The sequence below is a fragment of the Leptonychotes weddellii genome, chromosome 13, assembly GCF_054177405.1.
Source record: "Leptonychotes weddellii isolate Sample4059 chromosome 13, ASM5417740v2, whole genome shotgun sequence".
NCBI lineage: Eukaryota > Metazoa > Chordata > Mammalia > Carnivora > Phocidae > Leptonychotes > Leptonychotes weddellii.
In genome coordinates, this window is record NC_138381.1 from 50,898,663 (window position 1) to 50,910,679 (window position 12,017).

The following is a 12,017-nucleotide window of genomic DNA, read 5'->3' on the forward strand; positions in this document are numbered from 1 at the left end:
AAAATTTTACAAATTTGAAACTTAAGTGGTCATTCCGTATCCCCCCTGTAGCAGTTTCCCTCAACGCTAAATTTATTCCCTTCTTTGTTGAGTTGAGAATAACTTATTTGGTAATGGAGCAAATCTTTATGGCTGGGATACACAGAGACTTCACTTAAATCTAGCACTGGGTGGAAATTCTGTAGATAGGCAAAGGACTCCCAGAGAAGTGGGTCCAAAGTGAAAGATACCAGCATTAATTAAGTGGGCAAGAGAATGATTCAGAAAACCATAAGGAAGGCATCACATGTTTTCCGAGAAATTGCTGGTTGAAATTCCAGCTCACCCTTAGCAATTCAGTGACCACAATTTTACTTCTGAGGCTCCTAGTCATGTTCTCCTATTGCTCTGTTTTACTACTGGCTCTACTCATTTATTCCTTCACTCATTGCATCATTGAAATAATTGAAATCAGTAATTGCATCAGTGATGCAACCAATATTACTGGATACATTCTCTGTGCAAGATCCTATATTAGGTTCTATGCAGATAGGGTTCTTGGAACTTTGGGGATATATAGAAAAAAAGAAACTTGATATTCTGCTGTAGTTACAGATACAACTATCTGGGGCAAGTTAGTTAATCACTCTGATTTACATTTCTTATCTGTTTAATGTGATATCAATAATGACATAAATCAAAACTTCAAGGATATTGGGTAGCAGGCTTGGTTGAAGGCACCCTCCAATTTGAGTTACTTTAGGTTATCTGTAAGTCATGTCTTCTCTTAGATATATTAATCACACAGTTGCCAGAGTAGCTCATATTTCCAAGTTAACCTTTGCATTTGTGCTAATAATGCCCTAAAATAGCACTGTCCTTTAGAGCTTTCTAGTGATGGAAATGATTTTGTGCTGTCCAAAGGGACAGCTAGTGTGTGTCCAATATGTAGCTAGTGTGAATAAGGAACTGAATTTTTAATTTTATTTAATCTTAATTGATTTAAATCTAAATTGCCACATATGGCTTGTAGCTAATGTATTGAGCAGTACAGTTCTAGAACCTTCCGTTGTACAAAATTATGTACCTGAGGCAGTGCATTTTTAGTTCTGTGCTGTTTCAACTTTCATCCTAGTAGAAACCTGTATCTTTGTGGAAGGCAGGATTTTCTATAGCTGTAGTTGAGTAAAAGTGATACCCACAACTTGAGGCAAGGACTTCAGCCATGTGAGTCCTGGCCAAGATGCCTATCAAAGAACAGGTTTACCATGCTGGTTTAAATTCCCTTGGTCATTTCACATTTATCTCCCAGATCGTTTCAAGAGATTCCTAAGAACTTGGTCTATATGCTTCCTTTCCATTTCTGTTTCCCGCTACTTCGGACTAAGATTTTTGCTCTTCCCTAGCAAACTGCAAAATAGTAGAGTATCTATAGCTTCTCTGAATCCTGCAGGTACTCAAGAAGGTGCGTACAATGCATCTCTAGGTTTCCTAATACTTTGGACTTCTAGTCACATAGAAACAGCGTTCCTCCCTCTTTTACTTAGACCCTCAAGGGTCTCAAGGGAAATATAAAGTGGGCACTTTTCATTGGGCCTTTAAGTGTAAAAATAAATGAAGGGTGTCTTACTTTTCCATAACATGCAGGTGTAGGAAACTGGGTTTAACTCCAGCAAAGGCAGAGAAAGGACCACATTTGTGGTGGGCAAGGGGAATGGCCCTGGGCACTTTTTCTCCTGCCCATCTTCCTCTTCTCCCTTCCACTCTTGCTGCTGAAGCCCCGTTCCAGAGTGAATAGAAAATGGGTGTGTAGCAGGGAGAGTGGTTGTGGGTGAAGGGAAGTCCATATATTCCAGGGAGTAGAGATCTTGAGCTATACTGAGAAGTGCAGCATCTGGAATCAGTGAAAGCCTGGCATTGTATATGCGTGTTCAGAATTCAGATTGTTCTTCATCAAAATATAAAAAGCCACATAAAGCTAGCCTTTAAAAAAAATATGGTAGGGCTTTCTAGGGAAGATGGTGGAAAAGTGGGGGACCCTCGTTTCATCTGGTCCCAGGAATTCAGCTAGATTATCTATCAAATCATTCTGAACCCCTGTGAATTCAACCTGATATCTAAGTAAAGAATTGCTGAAATTATACAAATAGAAAAGCAACCACTTTTTGTAAGGTAGGAGGTGCAAAGATGTGAATCTGAGGGGATATATCAGAAGATAAACCATGGTGGGGAGGGATCCTCTGTAAGCCAGCTACTAGAAAGTGATATAGCTGCAGAGTTCAAAATCAGAACTCTTAGAAGTCTGCTCCAGTGCCTGAAAAGTGCTCAGGTGGTGAAGCAGGGCAGAATCTTAGGTGGGACAGTGTGGTCTCAGGATCCCCAGGGTCACAGAAAGAATGGGGGTGCCTGAGTGTGGCAGAGTTCCCCAAGTATTGGAGCCGGGAAGCCGGCTACAATCAGCGAGCCTGGGAGTGGGATCTCAAGCTAGGCATTGCTATAAACCAGGAACCACGGCACAATCCTGCGACTGCTCTCTAAGCAGAGGTCCAGTAAGTGACAACCACTCCAACACTCTGCTCCTTCCCCTGGGAGGAGTGGCGGGGGTTCTCACAGGGTCAGGCAACTGCTCCCCAAGCGGGGGCCCAGCGAGCAGGGGGGCCATGATGAGACCCCACCCCAGGAGGATTTGTTTGGGTATGCACCACAGGAGTCTGCACAGTTTATTGCACACAAAAGGGATTGACCGCTTGTCCCTGAGGGTGCACTGAAAAGTGGGGGCTGTGATCGTTCAGCAAATCAGCACACTGCCATTTTTACTTTTTTGTCATCCTCTAAAGCAGTGCAAAAAGCCTTCGGGGAACAAAAGCCACATAGAGCAACCCGAAGCAGCTTACACTGCACCGGCTGCCTGGCAAGGGGTGGTACAACTCCGCCCAGGCAAAGACACCTGAGAATCAGTGCAACAGGCCCTCCCCTCAGAAGTCCAGCAGGAACGTCAGGCAAACACTAAGTTTATGGATCACACAGAACTGAAAAACTCCTGTGATAAGGGAAAATAGTATATAGAATTTGAGGTTTTTTTCTCATGAGTCTTTTGTATTTCATTGTAAATTTTTCTTTTTTTTTCCTTTTCAGCTAGTTTCTTATTTCATCAACTCTGTTTTTAAGGCTTTTTTTAATTTTCATTTTTACATTTATATTATTCTTCATTTTTGGCTTCATTTCACTGTATTCAGTTTTATTTTTGTGTGTGTGTGTGTATATATATATACATGTATTTTTTTATAATTTTGGGATTTAGTATCTTCTAACAAACAGACCAAAATACACCCAGGATCAAGTGGATTATCCTGTTTTGTCCACCTGTGAGATAATATTCACTCTTTTTTCCCTTTTTTTTCTTTTCTTCTTTGGTTTCTGACCTCTTCAGATTCCTCTAGTATGTATTTCACTGGGATCATGGTTGATATTTTTTATTTTGTTCTCTTGTTCATCTGTTCTTCTCTGGACAAAATGACTAGAAGGAGAAATTCACAACAGAAGGAAGAACCAGAGGTAATACTCTCTGCCACAAATCTAATCGATACGGATATAAGAAAATGTCAGACCCAGAATTCAGAATAACAATTATAAAGTTACTAGCTAGGCTTGAAAAAAACATAAAAGACACTAGAGAATCTCTTAGTGCAGAAATAAAATCTAATCAGGCCAATATTAAAAATGCTTTAACTGAGATGCACTCTGAAATGGATGTTTTAATAGCTAGGGTAACTGAGGCAGATGAGAGAGTCAGTGACATAGAAAACAAAATGATGGAAAGGAAGGAAGCTGAGGAAAAGAGAGAAAAACAACTAACGGACCATGAGGGGAGGCTTCGAGAAATTAGTGATACCATAAAGCAAAACAGTATTAGAATTATTGGGGTCACAGAGGAAGAAGAAAGGGGAGGACAGAAGGTATATTTGAGCAAATCATAGCTGAGAACTTCCCTAATCTTGGGAAGATTATTCAAGGTATTCAAGTCCAAGAGGCACAGAGAATCCCCCCTCAAAATCAATAATAGGTCAATACCCCGACATATATAATAGTGAAGCTTGCAAATTTCAGAGATAAAGAGAAAATCCTGAAAGCAGCTCGAGACAAGAGGTCCTTAACGTACAAGGGTAGGAACATTAGAAAGGCAGCAGACTATCCACAGAGACTAGGCAGGCCAGAAAGGGCTGGCATGATATATTCAGGGTACTAAATTTAAAAAAACATGCAGGCAAGAATCCAGCAAAGATGTCATTCAGAATGGAAGGAAAAATAAAGAGCTTCCAGGACAAATAGAAACTAAAAAAGGGCACCTGGGTGGCTCAGTCAGTTAAGCATTTGCCTTTGGCTAAGGTCATGATCCCAGGGTCCTGGGATCGAGCCCCGCATCAGGCTCCTTGCTCTGGGGAGTGGGGAGTCTGCTTCTCCCTCCCCCTCTGCCTGCCACTCCCCCTGCTTGTGCATGCTCTCTCTCTGTCAAATAAATAAATAAAATCTTAAAAAATACAAAAACCAGCAACCAAAAGAATTTGTAAGCTCTTAAACCAGCCCTGCAAGGAATATTAAAGGGGATCCTGTAAGCAAAGAGTGAGTCCAAAAGTAACAGACCAAAAGAACCAGAGTCTACAGAAACAGGGACTTTACAGGTAATAAAATGGCACTGAATCCGTATCTGTCAGTAGTTACTCTGAATGTAAATGGGCTAAATGCGCCAATGAAAACCTCTGAAAGGGTATCAGATTGGATAAAATAGGAAGACCCATTAATATACTGTCTATAAGAGACTCATTTTAGACCCAAAGGCACCTCCAGATTGAAAGTGAGGGAGTGGAGAACCATTTATCATGCTAATGGACACAAAAGAAAGTTTGGGGGCGCCTGGGTGGCTCAGTCAGTTAAGCACTGCCTTCAGCTCAGGTCATGATCCCAGGGTCCTGAGAACGAGCCCCACATCTGGCTCTCTGCTCAGTGGGGAGCCTGCTTTTCCCTCTCCCTCTGCCTGCTTGTTCTCTCTTTCTCTGTCTCTTTTTGGAAGAAATGGATGTATTCCTAGAAACATTTAAACTACCAAAACTGAAATAGGAAGAAATAGAAAACCTGTGGCAAGTGCCAGACTTCAAGCTCTATTACAAAGCTGTAATCATCAAGACAGTATGGTACTGGCACAAAAACAGACACATAGATAATGGAACAGAATAGAGAACCAAGAAAAGGACACTCACCTCTATGGTCAACTAATCTTTGACAAAGCAGGAAAGAATATCCAATGGAAAAAAGACAGTCTCTTCAACAAATGGTCTTGGATAAATTGGACAGCCACATGCAGAAGAATGAAACTGGACCATTTTCTTACACCGTACATAAAAATAGACTCAAAATGGATGAAAGACCTAAATGTGAGACAGGAGTCCATCAAAATCCTAGAGGAGAACACAGGCAGCTACCTCCTTGACCTCAGCCACGGCAACTTCTTGTAAGACCCATTTCCAAAGGCAAGGGAAACAAAAGCAAAAATGAACTATTGGGACTTCATCAAGATAAAAAGCTTCTGCACAGCAAAGGAAGCAGTTGACAAAACTAAAAGGCAACCTATGGAATGGGAGAAGATATTTGCAAATGACATATCAGATAAAGGGCTAGTATCCCAAGATCTATAAGGAACTTAACAGACTCAACACCCAAAGAACAAATAATCCAATCAAGAATTGGGCAGAAGACATGAACAGACATTTCTGGAAAGAAGACATCCAAATGGCCCACAGACACATGAAAGAATGCTCCACATCACTTGGCATCAGGGAAATACAAATCAAAACCACAACGAATACCACCTCACACCAGTCAGAATGGCTAAAATTAGTAAGTCAGGAAATAACAAATGTTGGCGAGGATGTGGAGAAAGGGGAACCCTCTTACACTGTTGGTGGTAATGCAAGCTGGTGTAGCCACTCTGGAAAACAGTATGGAGGTTCATCAAGAAGTTAAAAAATAAAGCTACCATATGACTCAGCAATTGCACTACTAGGTATTTACTCCAAATATATAAATGTAGTGATCTGAAGGGGCACCTGCACCCCAATGTTTATAACAGCATTGTCCACAATAGCCAAACTGTGGAAAGAGCCAAGATGTCCATTGACAGATGAATGGATAAAGAAGATGTGGTATATATATACAATGGAATATTACTCAGCCATCAGACAGGATGAATACTTAACCATTTACATCGACGTGGATGGTATGCTGAGTGAAAGAAGTCAATCAGAGAAAGACAATTATATGGTTTCGCTCACATGTGGAATATAAGAAACAGCATAGAGGATCATAGGGGAAGGGTGGGAAAACTGAATGGGAAGTCATCAGAGGGGAAAAAAACATGAGAGCCTCTTAACTATAGGGAACAGACTGAGGGTTGGTGGAGGGGAGGTGGACAGGGAGATGGGGCAACTGGGTGATGGTTGTGATGTGATGAGCACTGGGTGTTATATGCAACTGATGTAATATTTAACTCTATATCTGAAACTAATGATATGCTATATGTTAGTTAATTGAATTTAAATTTAGTAAAATAAATGGTATATATACCATGTATCAGGCCTGATAAACATCTTCACAGATTTTCTTCCTAAAAAATTCAGCATCTGTTTCTGCAAGTGGACTTGGAAGTTTCTTAAAAACATACCTAAACTTTAAGTTTCCTATCTGAATTTGACAGCATAAATACCAATTCCTCTCTCCCTCCTTCTCTTGCCCAAAGTACCTGTCTGTCCTGGTCTGTCTCTTTGTTTGCCTCTGTCCTTCTTCACTTCCTCCTTCCTTCTGTGTGTGTGTGTGTGTGTGTGTTTCTCTGTCTCCCCCATCCTCCATCATCTCCTACTCTTTATTTCTTTCTTTGTCATCATTTACATAGAATAATAGAACCATCACTCTAAAGTTTCCATTTCCCTTTCTTAATGAAGATTTAACATCATGAGTTTCATGAGGTAAGTTTGCATTAATCTTAAACATATGAATCTGATCCAGTGTACTTACCTAGTGAAGATATAAATTCATTAATTTAAAAGAGAGGTAGATTATGTTAGTCTTTTCTTAATTTTTTTGCACATTGAATCCCATGGTTGGAATAATTTTCCTCCAGAATTTTGGAGATACTTGTCCATTGTCTTCTCTTGTGCACTGTTGGCTGTGGGGAGGCACAGTATCTCTACTGACCTCATTCCTTCATATGCCAATGTGGAAGCCTTTTGAACCTTATGTTTATTGTTGGAACCTTGCATTTTTACCAATTTTACCTTTTTACAACCTCCATCCTAGTCCCTGCTATGTGAGTTCTTTCAGTATGAGTGCTCAGTCATTCTTTAGTTCTATATATTGTCTTCTAACATTTAAAACCAGTACTTACTCCCTTCTTTTTCTTCATCTCCTTCTGGAACTCCTGTTAGATGACTGTTGCATTATTTGGATTGAATCTCAGTGTCTCTTAAATGTTCTCTTGTTTTCCAAACTTTATTTGTGTGCATGTTTGTTCTGCATTCTTGCCAATCCCTTCAACTTCTTTTTTTTTTATAACAATAATTTGGTCATGGAGGCATTGATATTTCAGCCTTTCGTTAATTTTAAGAAAAAATTTTAAAGATTTTATTTATTTATTTGAGAGAGAGAGAGAATGAGAGCAGGGAGGAGAGGGAGAAGCAGGCTCCCCATTGAGCAGGGAGCCCGATACAGGACTCGATCCTAGGACCCTGGGATCATGATCTGAGACGAAGGCAGACGCTTAACCAACTGAGCCACCAGGCGCCCTAATTTTAAGAAATTTAACAGTCACATTGTTAATTTCCTGAAGCCTCTCCTTTCCCCTGACTTCCTCTGTATCTTAGCGATCTGCTCTTTTTTCACACTCCTGAAGGTACTAAATTAAACCTTAAATTCCAAGGTGGTCTTCTTTTCCTTGAATTACTATTTTCTTTAGGGTCCTATGTTTATTTTTGGCATCATTACATTACTGTTCAGTTCATTTTGATCTTTGGGTGTTGATTCCTGTTTATTAATGGAGGACTAGGTTGATTGATTGATTGATGAATATAGGTAAAGACTGTATATTTCTTTGCAGTTATGTAGACTTAGTTTCTCGCCAAAACTCTCATAGTGGATGTGGTCTGGGCCTGTGTGAGTGGTAAAGTGTGTCAGCTGTCACACTTCACTTTAAGACAAACGAATATGGTATCAATTCCAAAGTAATGATAATCCTAAAGAATTGTAATTTATTTGCTTTTCAGGCAAACCTAACTTCCCTTTTTATACTTCTGTCTATATTCTTTTAGAAGCCTCCAACGAAGGGCAATTTTCTTTTCTTTTCTTTTTTAAAGATTTTTTAAATTTAGTTGACACAGCGAGAGAGGGAACACAAATGGGTCGGGGGGGTGGTGGGAGAGGGAGATGCAGGCTTCCCGCGGAGCAGGGAGCCCGATGTGGGTCTTGATCTCAGGACCCTGGGATCATGACCTGAGCTGAAGGTGAGACGCTTAACGACTAAGCCACCCAGGTGCCCCACGATTTTATTTTCTGTCCAGGACCACTACACCAGGACAAACTCCTCCTGACCCCAAGGCAGGCACTCATTTTGTCACCAAGAGGGCACTTGCTGGGTTTTATTCTGGAATCTCATTGAGCTGCTGCCTGCTGTTCAGTGTTAGAGGAAGGGATGGTTTCCTGGCCTCTTTGTTCAGGAAAAACATTCTTAGGTTACTTTGGCCATTGTCTTCTGAATTGGGGATGCCTTATTATTGCTTTTATTCTCGTGCTGGATATGTGCTTTTTCTAGATCAGCATTTATCTTCTACACATTTTTCTTTGTATCTTTTTTCAGGTTGAGGTTTTCCTCTGCCCTTATCAAACCATTCTTGCTTGCTTTTATTTATTTATTTATTTATTTATTTGCTTGCTTTTAATCTTCCAGGAATATCCAACAATTTCTGTTCTGTTAATGGAAATGTTTAGTGATTTCTAAATCTACTCTTTGAAAAAGGTATCTCTTTTGACACTTTGAGTGATTTGCGGAGGGAGGAGAAAGTGGTATGTGCATTTTGCTATCTTGATCCAATTTTCCTATGCTGATTCTTCAGTAGTATTTATTTGTTTCTTCCAAAAACTGTTTTTCCTTATTATTATAAAAATAGTACATAATCTTTACTAGAAACTTAGAAAATATGGACAAGCAAGGTAAAAAATGACTGCGTCTATAGGCCCAAATAAAATTTTATGATTTAGTTAAATATCCAATAAATATAATTTTCAGTGGAATCCTAGCCATAAAGGAATAGAATATTTAACCCTTGTGTTAGTAGAGCTATTATACACTAAATCACAAATACTAAATCAACCTCTGGATACATAATACAAAGTCTTCAGTATTATTCATCATGAGCAGAATTTCAGTGCCCAAATATATTTGTTTCTAATATTTAGAAGATGTGAATCAAATGTTTCTTTCAGTAACACATTTAATTGAGCAAAATAGTCAGTCTTATTTCCAATTTCATAATTGATAAATAAGTAGTCAAAGATGGGACCAGCATAACTAACTGCATAAATGTAGTCATGCACCCTGAATTAATTAATTAATTAATTAGAGAATGCACGTGCTTGTACTAGCAGGGGAGGGAGGGGCAGAGAGAGAGGGAGAGAATTTTTTTTTATTAGTTTCATAGGTAAAATGTGGTGATACATCAGTTGCATATAATACCCAGTGCTCATTACATCAAGTGCCCTCCTCAGTGCCCCTCACCCAGTTATCCCTTCTCCCTCCCATCCCCCCCCCATAACCTCTCCGCCAGCAACCCGAGAGAGAGAGAATCTTAAGCAGACTCCAAGCCCAGTGCAGAAGCCAACGTGGGGCTTGATCTCATGCCCCTGAGATCATGACCTGAGCCAAAATCAAGAGTTGGATGCTCAACTGACTGAGCCACCCAGGAGCCCCTCATGTACCCTCTTTTAAAAAACATGATTATGGGGTGCCTGGGTGGCTCAGTCGTTAAGCATCTGCCTTCCGCTCATGTCATGATCCTGGGGTCCTGGGATCGAGTCCCACATTGGGCTCCCTGCTCAGTGGGAAGCCTGCTTCTCCCTCTGCTGCTCCGCCTGCTTGTGTTCCCTCTCTTGCTGTCTCTCTCTGTCAAATAAAAAAAAAAAATCTTTAAAAAACGTGATTATACACAAACAATGAATCATGGAACACTACATCAAAAACTAATGATGTACTGTATGGTGACTCACATAACATAATAAAAAAAATATTTAAAAAAAACAACAGCAAGATTGTATTACCTATATACACATTTCAGTGCATGTAACAGAAAATCCACGAAATCATGAGTTATACAAATTTGGATTTTTTTTCTCTCTCTTTAGGAAGAAGGTGAAGGTAGGTGTTCCTTTGCTTCAGCATGGATCCATCTACCTTCTGTCTTTCTATTTTGTCATTCAAATGCAGCCTTCATCCTTTTGCTTATAAGTTGGCTGAGCCACCCCTAGCACTATATTCATGTTCGTGGCCGTTCCTGGCCATTCCTGGAACTTGTACCAGCTTACTCTATCTTTCTGACCTTAGTTTCTTAGAAATCTTACTCTGTAGAGTTCCAGTTACCTTTCATTGCGCAGAAATGTATGTGATCATCCTTAGCTGCAAGAGAGCCTAAGAAATCGTTTTTTTTAGTTGGACACAAAAGTCCCTGAGGAAAAAAAAAATTAGGATTCTTTTAAGGAAGACTGGTGATTGGGTTTGGGGTAAATAGTTAACAGTATTCTCCAGAGAGACCAGTGTCTGTCACCATGCCCTGAATGTAGTGGGCTCTCAGTATTGGCGGATGAATGGCTACATGGCAGTGATTGGTGCACAGCAGTCAGATCTATGGATCTCTCCACAAGTCTGTGTCAATGTACACGTATGTGCAGAACAGATAATTGAATGCACAATTACCCTGCAGAGAACATGCCTTGAATAAACATGCACTTTAATTTTTCTCAATAGCCAGATGATTTTTATTGTATCCCAGCTCCTCTTTTGGATGTGACCCTGGATGAAGAAGGGATATCAGCCATTCCTTGCAGAAATGGTCAACTGGTAAGATGAAGCAAGGGGACTTAAGAGTAAGGAGGCTAGGAAAAGTATTTCAAGGCAGTCAGGAAAACTTGAGCAAAATGCCTACTTGCCTTGTAAGAAAGAAGGAAACAGAGACTCTTAAACTCAGGAATGAATAATTAACTAGTTAAATCCACAAGTAATTACGTGGCTTGTCTGCACGTACAGCAACAAAACCACAGCTGCAGTTCCAGCCCAGCCAGAAGTCAAGATGTTGGGGACGTCATCAGCTAAACTTTTGTTCTTTCTGCTGAACACGTAATGGAAAGTCTTATGCTACTCTCCATGTATCTTTCAATATTGATTTAATTCTCAATATAAGAAATACTTTGACATTTCAGTTTTTTTCTCTATGTAAATATTTTATGGGAGGCAGCACTGTAGCATCTTATATGTATAACAGTAAGTGGGGAAAAGTGCACTATCTAGCGCAGGAGGTAAACACATTTCATTAGAGCCCACCTTGTCTGTTTTAGTTCAAAGATTCAAAGAGTGCTAATCTGAGTTCATAACTGCTAATGACATGATCTCAGTAGAAGGTTTTTTTTGTGTGTGAGATGAATCTCATGCCATGATCTATACCACTTGGCATAAGGCCTGGGTCCTCTTACTGAAGTGATGCACCCGGAGTAGACACATGGAAGGACATGGGTTTACTGACATCTGCCTCCACTTGGACTCATGGCAGCAGAAAATTTACCGTGAGAGACTTTCCTCTGTTAAGACTCATATGTTACCTTCTCTTTTTTTTTTTTTATTTATTTTTTTATTCTTATGTTAATCCCCATACATTACATCATTAGTTCTAGATGAAGTGTTCCATGATTCATTGTTTGTGCATAACACCCAGTGCTCCATGCAGAATGTG

General features: G+C 40.0%; 1 protein-coding gene across 5 annotated transcripts in view; it reads left to right on the plus strand.

The window, feature by feature from the left end:
* ARHGAP28 (Rho GTPase activating protein 28) overlaps nucleotides 1-12,017 on the plus strand; it is a 187,059-nt gene that overhangs the window by 111,429 nt on the left and 63,613 nt on the right. The gene's annotated exons all lie outside the window — the stretch shown is intronic.